The sequence below is a fragment of the Apostichopus japonicus genome, chromosome 22 (assembly GCF_037975245.1).
Source record: "Apostichopus japonicus isolate 1M-3 chromosome 22, ASM3797524v1, whole genome shotgun sequence".
Taxonomy (NCBI): Eukaryota; Metazoa; Echinodermata; class Holothuroidea; order Aspidochirotida; family Stichopodidae; genus Apostichopus; species Apostichopus japonicus.
In genome coordinates, this window is record NC_092582.1 from 17,166,531 (window position 1) to 17,181,393 (window position 14,863).

At 36.7% G+C, this 14,863-nt stretch overlaps 1 long non-coding RNA gene across 2 annotated transcripts; it reads left to right on the forward strand.

The window, feature by feature from the left end:
* Positions 1 to 434: 434 nt before the first annotated feature.
* On the forward strand, positions 435 to 14,348 carry LOC139963889 (uncharacterized). Of its 2 annotated transcripts, none has more exons than XR_011791788.1 (6): positions 435 to 566; positions 3,722 to 4,305; positions 5,634 to 5,760; positions 7,411 to 7,522; positions 12,851 to 13,009; positions 13,574 to 14,341. It is a non-coding gene; the product is annotated as an uncharacterized lncRNA (long non-coding RNA). The 2 variants fall into 2 exon arrangements; XR_011791787.1 differs by having other exon boundaries at positions 554 to 1,170; positions 1,588 to 4,305; positions 13,574 to 14,348.
* The last annotated feature ends 515 nt before the right edge of the window (positions 14,349 to 14,863 follow it).

The window sequence follows — 14,863 nt, forward strand, 5'->3', positions numbered from 1 at the left end:
CTATTATAAAGGTTACCAGCGTTAGCCTTTTCACGCAATAGATCTAGCGTATTTTTTCACCTTTCTAGGATTCCAGCATACGTTTTATCAAAAATCGCACAAAATCGGTAATTCACAAAATAATTACTTTGTTTTCTGAAACTTTGAGACCAAATTACCACTTGGCAACCCAATAAAATATATTTATAGGCTTCCGTGGCTTTTACACTATAATACCGCGTGAACTGCTTTAATATTAATGGGTTTTTCATACTTGGGTTTTTCATTAGGACTGAATCAGTATTTTTGTAAAATCCACAGTTAATTTTCTTGTATTATTTCCTGATTGTTATTAACCGTTTTAACTTGTTAAAATAATCACTAGACTGCCTATGATGAATCAGTGCAACGAACAGTCAACGAATTATTGAAAACAACACAGAACAAGTGAGTGAAACTGATTATCTAGCGTTTTCTGGGGTTTTATTTTGGCAAATCTAACGTTTTTTTGTTACTTGTCGCTGGTAACCCTGATTATTATTATGCTAACCGTAAATGACCTTTGGCCACCCCGTACTAGTTTTAAAGTGGCCATGACACGAAAATTTCAAAGTCCTATATTTTTGGGATCCATCAAAGAATGTTCTCTAAAACATGTATCAACCAATCTGCCAGTTTAAAACTTGATTTTTCAAGTCGAAAATTGAGAATGAATTTACCCTTTTCGGCGTTTGAAACTTTGTTTACTCGAAAATTTTCCGATTCGCATGACGTCATGTGACGTCACGTTTTGAACACATTTGTTGTCGCTGCTACGGTACCATTCACGTACACAGTAGACAAGTACACATACCACTAGTAGTTCTAAACAAAACACCGATCACAAGTGCGATATCAAATCAAAATTTCCTGTGAAATGGCGGATCCAGAGCCAAATGCGGCAACCGAAGTTCAAAGTGATAATGGTTCTTCACTAGGCAGTGAAATTGGGCTATAATTAGAGTGCCCTTTCTCATATTCGAAGCAGAGAGTGAAGGCGATGATCATTCCAATATTGATCCGAACGCTGAGGGTTGAGCGGAGGTGTTAGAACCGTATCAGTTCGAGCCTGTTAAACGAGCCGAAATTGAAGCTCCACAACATATCGAAGAAGAAATCCGTTCGAAACCATTGCAAGGAACATACAACGTGGTAAGAATTTATTAACGAAGCAACAATCCAGTCCATTTTGTGCATGTGTTGTTGGAATTCGCGGAACACCCTAAACCGTATTGTGCGTTGTGTTACGGTAACTTACAACCCATATGTAGAGTGTGTAGTACTAGTAGGGTTGGTTGCATACTGGAAGTTTGGCTCGGGGATGTAAGTTGCATTATGCAGCCATGCTAGGTAGGCATATGTGTTATTTCATACTCATTATTACTTGGCTAGTACTTTGGCCTGGAGTTTTGCAAATCAATTTTCTGAAACAAAAGAATGTTTCATGATACATGGAAGGTGTAAAATCACAACAAATGTAACCATAACTGTACATTGTGTGCCTGCTTGTTATTGTGGACATCATGGTCAACATTAATACATTTTGAACTTTCATAAATTTTTTCCCAGGCGGTACAGATACATAGCCTACGGTCAACAGGTTCAATGATACTTGGGGTTCCTAGCAAGACACGTCAGGGTTGTGCTACCATCATGTGCAGTCCAAAGGATCAGAAGTGATTTTCCAGCCAATGGTCATTACACTGGATTCAAGTTGCCAGGAGAAAACTCATTGTATAGGAAGCCTTTCTAAACTACGATTGTGTTGGATTATCAATCCGTCAGGGTTCCCTCAGTGTTGATATATTGAAATTCAAGACTTTTAATTCAGGATGAAAAGGTTATTTTCCAGACCCAACATCAACAATAAAAGAAAAGGCATGTTTTGAAGCATTTGGACACAAGTATTGGCGTGACCGTGATGTCATATAATATGTGCATAAGGGAACGGGCATTGACCTTTTTAGGGGCATTTACCTCGTTTGATTCGTACCTTTAATCTGGAAGCCAAAATATCCATATCACCAATGATATTTGACAGAAAAGTCATAATAAAGACCAATGGAGGCAGCAGAACTCTTGAATGTTTAGACTGTTTCTTCAGCAGCAGTTGGTTTGTTTTGTAGTCTTTCTTCAAAAACTCAGCAGTACACCCTGTTAATGGTCTTCGATTGTTTTAATGCGTGTGATGCTGTGTTTCACATTGCCCATCAGTGTTGTACGTGTCGTCGTGCGTGGGTAACATTTTTGCATGTGAGTTGCGTCGTGCAGTGTTTCTTGGTTTAAATAACCCTGTATTCTATTTGCTTCTGGATTATTCTAATTAATTTGTCACAACAACGATTGATAGCGATGGACATGCAACTGCTTTGTAGGCTTAAAGCAAAAAATTTCATGTAAGTTGTTTTCTTTTAACCTCCTTTGATGTCACAAATTACATTAGTGTAATTTAAGAATGATATTGTTTATGGAAAGTACAGTTTTACTTTTATGTCATATAATACAATGATTGTTGTTAATGTTAGTTCAGATTGTCCAGAATGACTGTCTAGAACTGATATTGAATAAATTTTGTTCAATGATTTAACACTTGAACTATGTTGTGTGAATTTTTGGCTCTGTGACTTTAAAATAAATCGCTTTGAGATTTAATTAAACAACCTTTGGAATAAAATCTTTTTACCTACCTATTTTGACCCATCCCCATTACCCCCACTCCCTCCACAACATAATAAATGGTTTTCCTGGAATAGGAATAAGAAATTATTGCTATAATTAACTGATCAAGCATATTCCAGAAATAAATTGGGGCACTGAGATTTGTTCACAAGAAGATGTAACCCATCGCTTCTGAAGCTAACCTCATAGCTTATTAGTATACAATAGAGCAATGAAGGGGGTGTTAATTTAGATGATACAGTAAAATCTCTTCGTCTATTGCGACTTCAGTGTAGTAACGCTAATACTATAGTACTACTAGTGGTCGGCGCGCTACCTCCTAAGGATCGCCACTTGCCCCATTGGAGGTTTCCTGTTCCCCGATCTGGTCTTCAGAGTAGTTTTTTGTGGATTACTTGACAGAAGAATGACTCTTTTATGTCGAACCGTTAAAGTCCATTTGTTTTATTTCATAACAAAAAGGAGGGATCGTAGTATGCTTCCGTGAAGTGTTCGCTTCATTCGGAGCTGCATACTGGCTAGGCCCAGTGAAATCGGCGCTGGTGTTGTGCACTAACTTGGTCATAATCGCCGTGTTTTTTTTTCGTCCTTCAGCCATGGATGAAGGCTAATTGCATGGGTAATGATATTTATGCAGCCCCAACAACACAACGGACCGGCATTTCTCTCGGATAGTTTACAACAGTTGTAAAACAAACTTGAAATTTCTAACGATATAGCGTAATACAGTGGTTGTTCTCTCAGTGTAAATGTGCGTGTACTGTATATGGAACGGTATGATCGTCGCGCATCCGATACATGCCTGAGCTTTGCACGTGTGTTCCTAACATGACGTCATCATTGTCTTGTTGTGAAATCGCATTCTCAGATATCTATTTTCGGATGCGAATATTAAAACGTTAATTACTAATTAGTCCTTGAAGTTTTCAAGGTGTTGAGGATAGTTTTGAACATAGATTTTCTCATAGATTCAGAGGAAGTTACTCTCGATGAGTTGGATTTTTCGTGTCATGGCCTCTTTAAGTGATTGGCAGATCAGCTGTGCCGCAACCCATTACAACTCCCTGGTAGTACAGTAGATACTGTAAGTGTTATCGCACAAAAACATCGTGTGTTATGACACATACGTTGTACTCCCTGTCCCAGGGCAACTCCGAATATTGAGCCTATCGTTTTAAATTCTACACTTGTTGCTAGCGTCCATACTGACACGATTTTTATCGTCAACTCTTCTTCGAAATCGGGTGTTTTTCGTAAAAAGCTTGCATCCTGAATTCCTGACCATCGTCGATACAATACAACATAATAATCATAACTGACCTATGAATCTTACGTAGCATTGTCACTCTAGGCTATGAACATTGAAAACGAAAGTTTTGGACCAAATGTACTACTAGTACGCGATTTCCGGCTGCGAATGACACATTTCCAATCCGAATTTTTTCCCGGCCCCGGCAAGGATCAGATCCATAGTACGGCTCGAGTGCAAATGCGACTGGATCAATGCATCAGTTCACCCCGTGGAGAGATGATCGTCTGATAAAATCAGAGGATCTGATCTGGATCTTGTATAAAAGCACAAGTCCAAGAACAGATTTAAGAACTTAGGTAAGTGCTAATTTTCAAATTTAATCTTTATAGCAGCAAATATGCTCATATACTTCATTATTGCATATTGTACATGGTGCATATTGCTATCATTTATTTCAGGCTTTTCCAGTTACAAACATGCCCCTCCCCTCAAGAAAAAAGAACAAAACATAAATAACAGTTTTGGCATATATATGTCCCTGCATGGTCCAGTGTGCAGATTTTTACTCACATTTGTTGCTCTCACTATGTGTGATTGTGGGAACTAGGGACTGTGTCCCAATGGCTAGGAAAATTATTGAAGGTCAGGCTATTTTATTGAAGTTAAGGAGTTTTGTCCTTTTTTACAAGTTGTACTGAAGTTTGGTAGAACACTACCATTTCGACAAAATATTGTCAACTAAAAATTCACTTTTCAACATTGCAGCATTGATACTGACATTTGAGAAGTCCTCTCCCTCCATACATCCACATACAGTACCTCACAGATGTGCAAGATTTCATAACAGGGCTACACAGTCTGCATAAAGTACTAACCTCAGAAGCAATCAATCACAACAATATTGTCTTGCCTGATTGCAACTCCATTGTGGAAATAAAACCTGAAAACTTTGTCCCTTTGGTTGTGGTCAAACAGTGTGTCAATAAAGGATCATATGACACCTAGCCAGTTCATATCACAGTGTAAGGCAGTCTATACTGCAGCAACCAACAGTGAATATATACAGTCTTCAAAAGCAGGGTTAACCACAGAAAGGGAGTAAAACTGTTGAGCAGTGGTCATGCTCTGAGGACTTACTCTTTCAATGCATGCCTTTGGATACTGTTTCACATTCATGGCTCATATTATTGTGGTGTGCAGCTGAGTAAATGAAGATTTAGTTGTGCTCATTTGTCATTGTGCTCCACTTACATGGGAAACAAAATGTGTGAAGGAAACCTTACAAATTTTAACAAATTACCAGTTTTCTGTCAGAATGTAAAGGGGATGATCCTGACAAATTGGACATTGAGCCAACTCTTTTCTCATCTCCACACAAAAGCAAGGGAAATACATCCCTACCTAATACACTTAAAAGGAACGTGAGCATGGATAATGAAATGGAAAATTTGGAAGAGGAACCAACTTTAAATAATCATACTAAAACAAAACTTTCACTGTCGTTTGAATGGGGCAGTCACTGTGAGTCACAACATCAGTACTATTTCTCCAGATACAACAAATGATTCGCTGTGGTTGTACCTTGACATAAGTTCAAATGGAAGTAGTAGCAGTAGCTTTGGTATTGCCAGAGAATTTTCTGCATCAATTTCTTCATGTGATCAAAACCTTTTTTTTTCACCAGGAGTGAGATAAAACGAAGGAGACGCAATCAAGCATTTGATCCTCTGCCTATGTTCCAATCTGATTGCTGTGATGGTAGCTGTATCAAATCGCTTTCTTACGATGACCTAGAACAGTCTTTTCTAGAGGTTAGTGAAGTGAGGGAAACTTAGCTAAAGCAATTCACTCTGGACAAGATTTGGATTCATCAGGAAAGATCATGTCACACCTGAGACAAATCTTGTTCTATTTATGTAATTTGTGGGAAGATTGTATGTGAGAAAGCATTTTGTATGTTCTTTGGTATTAGTAGCAAGTTATTCAAAGATTGTCTGAAATAATTTCAAGTTGGCAAGAAAAATGCAATTCATGGCAATAAAGGCAAGAAAAGGATGAGAACAAAAACTCCATTTGCACTAGCTTGGATGAGGTGTTTATTTGAACATATTGGAGATTACATGCCCCACAAAACAGAAGTGCACCTTCCAGTGTTATACACAAAGACTTCTCTCCATGCACGCATGAAGAAGGAAATGATAGAAATTGGCATTGGTGAACAAAGCATCATTTCCAAGGAATACTTTATGGAAATCTTTAGAAGAGTTCAAGATTCCTAATTATTTTATCTTGTGAATGTGCATGGATTTATGACAGTTATTGTTGCATACATTGCATGGGAAAAGGGGAATAAAATTTCAAATTCCTCATAGCTAGTAGCTTTAAATTGATTACAGTAACTAGCATAAAGACATTGATAAAGTATACTGAAACTTGTGAGGTCGAAAGTGCTGTTGTAAGACTGTTTTGCCAGAATTATCACACAAACAATAGCTGTGTACATTACAAATGATAACTTTCAAGTACTGTACATGGTCTGCTGATCAATCACAATTGGTGGGTTATAGCCCGGGGTGTCAAAACCACAGGCATTGCATCCTTTTATCTTTGCTGACTATGGAGGCTTTAACTTCATACAATCCAGTGACATTTAATCTGTTTAGTTAACTACATGTGCAGTCCATTAAACATTTCTTCAGAAAAATTCATGTGTCTCTATTGTTAGCTTCAGCTTCAGCAAGCACAAAGACTGTACTGTACATACTGGAGAGAATACACCTCACAGCTAGTGTACCACTAAAGCTGCATTATCATTCCTTAAAAACATTAGAATTCTTGTCAAAAATTTTGATTTAAAGAAGTTCTAAAGAACATGTGACATAAGTTTGATTGCAACCTCCACTCAAATCAGGAGTAAAAGTGCTTTCTGCTGAAATGTCAATGAACAACTCCCTTAGATAGTGACATTTTCAGAAAGTTCCCCCAAATATGCCAGAAATTGAAATATGCTTACCTTTGGTCAAACTTCTTTAATTGTTTTAATTTCCACCTTTGAGGACATTTACCTCAACTGTCTGGGAAAATGATTAGGGTCTTATTTCCAAACATCCCTATCAATTGGTCTAATAAATAACATGAGAAGATGTTGTACAGCTTTACTTGTTCTTTTCTCAATTAGCTACTCTCAACACCCTATACTCCTTTAAAGGAATTCTCTAAAGTACCTAAAAGAATGCTTAACTTCAGTTATAATTAGTAAAAAATTTCAACATGCTCATTGCATTATTCTATGGGTATTCATGAAAACAACATGGTTCAAATTGACACAATAAAACTCTATCACTAATCACTACATAAATTTTTCTTGATTAGGTTAAGCAGTTCAATTTTACACCATTGTGTGAAGTAAAACTTATACTTTAAATGCTTAATTAAAGTATTTCAACATTATATTTTTCTAGACGACTGAGTTTACTGTGGGTGGTACTTGAAAGAGGTAGCGGAAAGAACAAGGAGTGGAAAGGAAAATGAAGAATGCCGACAATTGCAAGAAGTTCATCTTAATCATCTTAAGTGAGTCAAAATATTTTACTAATTTAGAATTAAAAGTTGATGTCTGTTTTTCTTTTTGAATCCTTGCAGAAGTCAAAAGCAATAGAAAGACTATCTATTCCTTCAAGTCCTCTATATGTGTGGGTGTGTCAGTGATGCTCCTAGTTAACACTTATCTCTTTCAAAAACTTGCTTGAACTACAAATTGGATATAGTAGCCCTAACTAAGATGATAAACCCTAAAGTTTAGAGAAAGGTCATTGGATCGGTCTCAATTTTTCGTAACAAGTAATTAAAATGGCAGAAAATGAGATAGGGGTCAATCCATGCCAAATCAACAGTGGCCTCCACGTCGACCCTCTCAGAATCGCCTGAAATTGATATGGTGTCTTGCCATATGTCTCAAAGGATGAAATTGGGCAAAAAATTTTTTTTTAAATTTTCGTTGCTAGGATACGGCCCCGCCTAGCAACCAAATCCAGATTGCATTTTAAGAGCACTTAATTTGTGTCAAGTTTGGAGGCATTTTTTGCAAAAATGTAAAGTATTTTATGTCTGATATTGCAGATATTGTGGAAGACATGTGGCCAGTCTTCGAATTTAGCTAATTTTGAGGAAAATTTACGGTCTCAATTTTTCGTAACAAGTAATTAAAATGGCAGAAAATGAGATAGGGGTCTTTTCTGGCCCTACTTTGAGTGTGCTCTATATTCACAAGCAGAGGCATGTTTGAGTTTTAATTTCCATAGGATCCTTGTCCAGTGGTAGTTTTACGGGAAAAGTGCAAAAAAAAAGTCAAGCGGGTCGCACGTTTTACGGACAGCGCCCTCAAACTTAAGAAATCTCACTTCTGGCCCTAATTGGGGGTCCATTTTGGGCCTGTGGGTATTTTTTTTTTCTTTTAAATAGCATTTTTCAGGAGCGTATTGACCCTATTTTTAAAAACTCAAGTCAAAAAGGTTGTGTATTTTGTGTTATCTACTCAAATTTACGACTCGAAAATTGCGAAAATCACTTCGTTCATATGTATGAAAATGCTTGCACAAGCCGATTTGAGTAATTCAAATGACAACAACTTCTTAGCATTAGCATACAGGTGCTTAACAAAATTAGGAAGGTGGTCCACTAGCATAAGGACTACAAATAAACTGCATTTTAAGGGTCTATATGCCCAACGATGCATGTGAACAGCGCCCTCAAACATCACATTTTACCAATATTTTGGGCTATTTTGGGCATTTCAAGGTCAAATTTGGTCACAATTAAAAGTTTTATTTTCGGTTTTTAATACAAAATTAGTAAGATATGTATGGTTATGATGCACAGAATGAGCTAAAACATCTTTTATATTAGTTATTAATGCTCTGATGAGCAGCTTAAAGTGGCGTATACTGTATGAGAGTTACATCAGCTCTACAGAAACATGCTTGCGAGGGCAAACAGTGGTAACATTGTATCTTCATTCAAAGAGATGTTAAACAATATTAGAAATTATTGAAATGTATTTATTAAACGTGTTCTGTCTAATACTCTTTGACTCCCTCTCACCCCCCCCCCCAACACCCTCCCCATAGTGCACTATGCAGATTTGTATACATACAGTATGTGACTGACTTTTACTGCATAGAGACTGCATAAACATGCATATATACTGAATGTTTTGGTATGGTAATCTGCTTAAAATTGTCTGTATGCATGTAACCCACCCCTCCCACCCACATCCTCTACCCAACCCTATATCAGAATAGAAAATGAATGTGAACCAGTGCGTACAGTGTGCACTATATATGTGTGTACATGTTCTGTACAGTGTTATTTTACACCAAGTACTATTTAAATACACACTGTCCAAAATCATGTACAGTATACACACTGTACATGTTTGTACTGGTTAAAAATTCCTTTTAAAATATTAAGTCTTTTAATTTAGTGAATTAGCAAATGCATACACTTCATTGCAAATATTTAAAAAGACATTGAAATATGCACAGTATGCACTATGCAGTGTGCACTATATATGTGTGTACATGTTCAGTACAGTGTTATTTTTCACCAAGCACTTTTAAATAAACACTGTCCAAAATCATGTACAGTATACACACTGCACATTTATGTACTGGTTAAACATTCCTTATAAATTATTGAAAGTCTTTTAATTTATTGAATTAGCAAAAGCATACACTACATTTCAAATATTTAAAATGACATTGATATATGCACAGTATTGAATGGAATGACCAGTACACAGTGTGTACTGTACATGATTGTGGACAGTGTGTATTTATTTGCTTGGTGTAAAATAACACTGTACTGAACATGTACACACATATATATTGCACACTGTACGCACTGGTTCACAATTTTCTATTCTGATATAGGGTTGGGTTGAGGATGTGGGTGGGAGGGGTGGGTTACATGCATACAGACAATTTGAAGCAGAAGATTACCATACCACATAATTCAGTATACCTTGAATGCATGTTTATGCAGTCTCTATGCAGTAAAAGTCAGTCACATACTGTGTGTATACAAATCTGCATAGTGCACTATGGGGAGGGTGCTGGGGGGGGGTGGGGGTGAGAGGGAGTCAAAGAGTATTAGACAGAACACTTTTATTAAATACATTTCAATAGTTTCTAATGTTGTTTAACATCTCCTAGAATGAAGATACAATGTTACCACTGTTTGCCCTCGCAAGCATGTTTCTGTAGAGCTGATGTAACTCTCATACGCCACTTTAAGCTGCTCATCAGAGCATTAATAACTAATATAAAAGATGTTTTAGCTCATTCTTTGCATCATAACTATACATATCTTACTAGTTTTGTATTAAAAACCGAAAAAAAAACTTTTAATTGTGACCAAATTTGACCTTGAAATGCCCAAAATAGCCCAAAATATTGGTAAAATGTGATGTTTGAGGGCGTTGTTCACAGGCATCGTTGGGCATATGACCCTGAAAATGCAGTTTATTTGTAGTCCTTATGCTAGTGGACCACCCTCCTAATTGTTAAGCACCTGTATGCTAATGCTAAGAAGTTGTTGTCATTTGAATTACTCAAATCGGCTTGTGCAAGCATTTTCATACATATGAACGAAGTGATTTTCGCAATTTTCGAGTCGTAAATTTGAGTAGATAACACAAACTACCCAACTTTTTGACTTGAGTTTTTAAAAATAGGGTCAATACGCTCCTGAAAAATGCTATTTAAAAGAAGAAAAAAAATACCCACAGGCCCAAAATGGACCCCCCAATTAGGGCCAGAAGTGAGATTTCTTAAGTTTGAGGGCGCTGTCCGTAATTTTTACATTTTTTTTACAAAAAATGTCTCCAAACTTGACACAAATTAAGTGCTCTTAAAATGCAATCTGGATTTGGTTGCTAGGCGGGGCCGTATCCTAGCAACAAAAATTTAAAACAAATTTTTTTTGCCCAAATTCATCCTTTGAGACATATGGCAAGACACCATATCAATTTCAGGCGATTTTGAGAGGGTCGACGTGGAATCGACCCAAAAATCTGTTGATTTGGCATGGTTTGACCCATAGGGGTCTTTTCTGGCCCTACTCTGAGTGTGCTCTATATTCACAAGCAAAGGCATGTTTGAGTTTTAATTTCCATAGGATCCTTGCCCAGTAGTAGTTGTACGGGAAAAGTGCAAAAAAAAGTCAAGTGGGTGGTACGTTTTATGAACAGCGCCCTCAAACTTAAGAAATCTCACTTCTGGCCCTAATTGGGGGGTCCATTTTGGGCCTGTGGGTATATTTCAATTTTTTTTTAAATACCATTTTTCAGGAGCGTATTGACACTATTTTTAAAAACTCAAGTCAAAAAGTTGTGTATTTTGTGTTATCTACTCAAATTTCTGACTCGAAAATTGCAAAAATCACCTCGTTCATATGTATGAAAATGCTTGCACAAGCTGATTTGAGTAATTCAAATGACAACAACTTCTTAGCATTAGCATACAGGTGCTTAACAATTAAGAGGGTGGTCCACTAGCATAAGGACTACAAATAAACTGCATTTCCAGGGTCATAGATGTCGAACGATGTCTGTGAACAGCACCCTCAAACATCACATTTTACAAATATTTTGGGCTATTTTGGGCATTTCAAGGTCAAATTTGGTCACAATTAAAAGTTTTATTTTTGGTTTTCAATACAAACTAGTAAGATATGTATAGTTATGATGCAAAGAATGTGCTAAATCATATTTTATATAAGTTATTAATGCTCTGGAGAGCAGCTTAAAGTGGCATATATGAGAGTTATATCAGCCCTACAGAAACATGCTTGCATTAGCAAAAGAATTCTACACTATATTGCAAATATTTAAAAAGACATTGAAATATGCACTTTGCACTATATATGTGTGTACATGTTCAGTACAGTGTTATTCTACACCAATTACTATTAAATAAACACTGTCAAAAAACATGTACAGTACACACTGCACATTTATGTACTGGTTAAACATTCCTTTGAAATTATTGAAAGTCTCTTAATTATTGAATTAGCAAAAGCATACACTAAATTGCAAATATTTAAAATGATACTGAAATATGCACAGTATTGAATGGAATGACCACACATATATACACAAATGATACACACATATATAGTGCACACTGTATGTATGCACTGGTTCACATTCATATTCTAATCTGATATAGGGTTGGGTAGAGGTTTTGGTTCGAAGGGGGTGAGTTACATGCATACAGACAATTTGAAGCAGAAGATTACCTTACCAAATAATTCAGTATACCTTGAATGCATGTTTATGCAGTCTCTTTGCAGTATTAAAATTCAGTAACATATATGCATACAAATCTGCATAGTGCACTATGGGGAGGTGTTGGGGGGGGGGGGATGAGAGGGAGTCAAAGAGTACTAGACAGAACCCTTTTAATAAATAACATTTCAATAGTTTCTAATGTTGTTTTACGTGGTCTCCTTGAATGAAGATACAATGTTACCACTGTTTGCCCTGGCAAGCATGTTTCTGTAGGGCTGATGTAACTCTCATTTTCGCCACTTTAAGTTGGTTGCTACAGTAGACAGGGTCGTAACCTAGCAACGAAAAAGTTTTCAAATTTTTTTTGTGCCCAATTTCATCCTTTGAGACATATGGCAAGACACCATATCAGTTCCAGGCGATTCTAAGATGGTCGACGTGGAATCGACCCAAAAATCTGTTGATTTGGCATGGATTGACCCATATATCATTTACATTATTTCTCAAATGATATTGGATCAAAACTCAAATCAATATTTCTTATCTGATATCGTAAACCCTGTATCAGTTAAGAGTTTATTTTGTATCATAATATGTTCTATTTTTACTAGGTCAAAAGGAGAGCAGTAACATCTTGCCCGCACTAAGGCGCGCCAGGTTTCTTTGGAACTGAATACCCTTATAGTCGATGGAATGGACCAATCAAAGACTGATCTGCCACATTTTGTCCAGAGTGATAAGGATGTAAAACATCCACATCCACATAACAGGTCAGTACTGTATTATCATGGAGGTCTGTTTTACCTCCATGGTATTGTGAAGTGACCAAAGAGTGCACAAGACCGAAAGTGTTTATGTCATTATAAGTGTAAACATCACGTTTTCTGGTTTCCGAGAAGTTGTAATCCTACAGTATGAAATTGTAATGTCATGTTGGTGTATAGTACAGTATGTATGTGCGTGAGCAGCATGTGTGTGGGTGTATATACAGGGTGTTTGTTTGTACGATGCCTTGTTTTACAACACAATGTCTCAAGAGGGGAAGTTTGATTATCTTCATAAGTAGTATAAGGATGGACACCTAAGGTTACAAGAAGTCTAGTGTTCCTATTGTTTTGGTTGAGGTCAAATCAATTCTGTTCTTTATTTGTTGTTCTGATAAAGATAATGGCCTTAGTATCCATCAAATATTATGTGACTGTGTTTTTTTTTTGTTAAAGCACATAGTAGGTTAATTATCAAACTTTATTTAATAGCAGAAAACAAGTAATAACAACCTCTTTATCATACATGTCAATGAAGTAGTATATATTCATTCTTCTCTTTCTTTTCAGGTGTCCTAATTCACACTAAAGGTCCATGTGACAAGTTTGCATATATGTTATGACTGATCTGAAGCATATCCAACATGATTCAAACATGACCATTACATGCAATTTGTGGACACTAGTGAAGCACAAGGATACTCTTGGGAAGGATCTGTTTTTGCAAATGGATAATTGTTACAGGGAGAATAAGAACCGCTATCTTCTGTCCTTCTGCCCTTCTGCTCCTTGCTTTTAGAGTTGAAGATCTTCAGAGTGGTGATATATATAAATGTTATAACTTTGCTAAAGAAGTTATTGAAGTATCTGACTATATTAAAGTTGGGAATATAGCAGCCGTAAACCTCATTGATTCAAGCACACGACCATACTTTGGAGAAGTCACTAAAATTTAAAAGGATGAGGTTATTTTACATTGGATGAAGGGATCCTGGACTGGAGACTGGAAACTGCTAGACTGTGGCCAAGGAAGAAATAAGCAGCCATACACACCATCAGTTTCTTTTCATTCCTTAATGTTCTGGGACTTTAATTTAACCCATAAAAATCGCCTTCCAAAGAGGGAAGTCTGTGACTTGAAAGAAAGATATGCAGCTATAGATAAAGAATTTGAGCTGAATAACTAGGAAACCTTATGTTTTACACATACTATTGATTGGGCAGTGTGAACTCTTATTTTCTTGCAACAACTTGTGTAAAAGAAGATATGTAGTTTTGAGAAACACACACAATTTTCTTGGTGTATTGCTACACTTAACTGGTTGGGGCGTGCTGGTACGCCCCAAAGATATAAACAATTTATCATAGTGGTCTATTGCTACACTTAACTGGTTGGGGCGTACTGGTACGCCCCAAAGATATATACAATTTATCATAGGGGTGTATTTCTACTCTAAACTGGTTGGGGCGTACTGGTACGCCCCAAAGATATATACAATTTATCATAGTGGTATATTTCAACACTTAACTGGTTGGGGTGTACTGGTTCGCCCCAAAGATATATATACAATTTATCATAGAGGTATATTTCTACACTTAACTGGTTGGGGCGTACTGACGCCCCAAAGATATATACAATTTATCATAGTGGTATATTTCAACATTTAACTGGTTGGGGCGTACTGGTACGCCCCAAAGATATATATAATTAATCATAGTGGTGTATTGCTACACTTAACTGGTTGGGGCGTACTGGTACGCCCCAAAGATATAAACAATTTATCATAGTGGTCTATTGCTACACTTAACTGGTTGGGGCGTACTGGTACGCCCCAAAGATATATACAATTTATCATAGAG